Source organism: Lutra lutra, chromosome 10 (genome assembly GCF_902655055.1).
Source record: "Lutra lutra chromosome 10, mLutLut1.2, whole genome shotgun sequence".
In the NCBI taxonomy this organism is placed as follows: Eukaryota; Metazoa; Chordata; class Mammalia; order Carnivora; family Mustelidae; genus Lutra; species Lutra lutra.
In genome coordinates this window covers 90260244-90262192 of record NC_062287.1, presented here as the reverse complement: position 1 = coordinate 90262192, position 1949 = coordinate 90260244, and the positions used below count along the sequence as shown (strand labels likewise).

At 37.9% G+C, this 1949-nt stretch overlaps 1 pseudogene; it reads right to left on the bottom strand.

The window, feature by feature from the left end:
* Positions 1–290: 290 nt before the first annotated feature.
* On the bottom strand, positions 291–1003 carry LOC125079805 (dynein axonemal assembly factor 11-like; annotated as a pseudogene).
* Between the last annotated feature and the right edge of the window lie 946 nt (positions 1004–1949).

Below are 1949 nucleotides of genomic sequence, written 5' to 3'. Positions count from 1 at the left end.
GGATCTTTTTCAATTGGTATAATTTTTGTTTAGTTGCAACACTTCCGGGTGCATATTTTTACTTTTTTTTTTTTCTAAAGATTTTATTTATTTGACAGAGAGAGATCACAAGTAGACGGAGAGGCAGGCAGAGAGAGAGAGAGAGAGAGAGAGAGAAGCAGGCTCCCTGCTGAGCAGAGAGCCCGATGTGGGACTCAATCCCAGGACCCCGAGATCATGACCTGAGCCGAAGGCAGCGGCTTAACCCACTGAGCCACCCAGGCGCCCCATATTTTTACTTTTGAATTACATTAGCTACATAGTGACTGTGTATTGGAATCTACTTCTAGTTTCTGTTTGTTTGCTTCTTTTGTTTGTTCTCTGCTGATGTTCAAAGTATTTTTCACAGACCTGGGTGCTTTTCTGCTACCTGAAATTACTTCTATTTTGGGCATGTAAATCACTAAACACACTTTGGTCTAAGATTTTCTAGCCCAGCTACTTTAAGGTTTGACTTCTATAGGAAGTACAAGCTGAAATGACTTTCCTTTGGCTATTATTCCCCTATAAATTAACTGCACATTGATATCAATTACCTATCCCTATAGACAGCGAGATCCAGGATGATTTGGTTACGTCTTTCATCATCTTTCACAAAGAAGTCAAGTTTGGGTTCATTTATTCTCAGGGCTTTTCCATCTTCTCTGTTCAAAGTTCGGGTAGTTTCTTTTCTTCTTTGCAGCACTTAATTTTCTTGGTCTTTCCATTATTTTTTCCATCTGTCTAAGAGTTTTCAGTGTAGATTCAGGAGTAAACTTAGGTTATACCAGATCGCTAGGTCTTCTTTGCTTTCATCTGACTTCTGATGATTGAGTTCTGTTTCTTGTATTTCTAGCATCTGGTGGTCTTTGTTCTCTAAAGATGATAGAATAGTAGTGATATCTGTGTACCAATGTCTGGCAAAGCCTAGGTAACTTTTCTTGTCTGTTTTTATGCTATTTTTGAAGTTTCCTCTGAGCCACATGTTTCTGTCTTTGGCACATTTGAGACAATATGTTTTTTCTGCCTAATTACTGACTAATTCTGCAATTCTTGAATCCCTTCTGAACTCGCTTTCTTCATCAGCCCACACTTTAACTGTTGAAGAACTGGCACCACCAACTGCCTGTTTCATTCAAAGTCAGCACTCAGGTTACCCATGCAAAAGAGCTCCTTCAGATAGAGGCTGTGCTGTGGGCTTTACTGTTGTTCAGCTCTCCGGGGAAATTTAGAGTCAAGTCAAATTTTGTCAAACCTTCAGATCCTTCCACATTTTCCATTTTTTCAGGATTGTTAAAAGCTAAATTGAAATAATCATGTTTCTTGAATTTGCTAACATTTAAAATTTTCCCAATGGTATTATTTTGAAGGTAGATAATTTTTAAATGGCCATTATGATCCCTATTTCTTGATGATACAAGGAGAGCTCCTCGACAGGGGACAGAGGAATTACATAGTAACTATGTTTGGCATTCTGGCTTTCTGTCTAATAAGATCTATGATCCAGTCTATGGCACCTTTCTTGTTTGTGGGCTTGGTAATCTTGACTGAGACCTCAAAGACATATTGGTAATAATTTATACTTTAACCTTTAATATTGAAGAGTTCTGTTTGTGCCACATCCTTGCCAGCACTTTGTATGATCAGTCCTTCTTTTGGTTTGTTTTAATTTTAGCATTCTGGTGGGTGTGCAGTGGTATATCACTGCAATTTAAATTTATACTTCCTTTGAACTGTCCTACTTCAATGATGACTGATATTGATCCCCTTCCCTATAATTATTGGAAATCTGAATGTCTTTTTTTTGGTCTAGTATCTGTTCAAATCTCTTAGCTAATTGTTCTGCTACCTCCCCACCCTGACACTAGCTTATAGGGATTCTTTATCAAGTTAAGTTATGAGTTCATTGACAACTACATGTGTAGCAAATG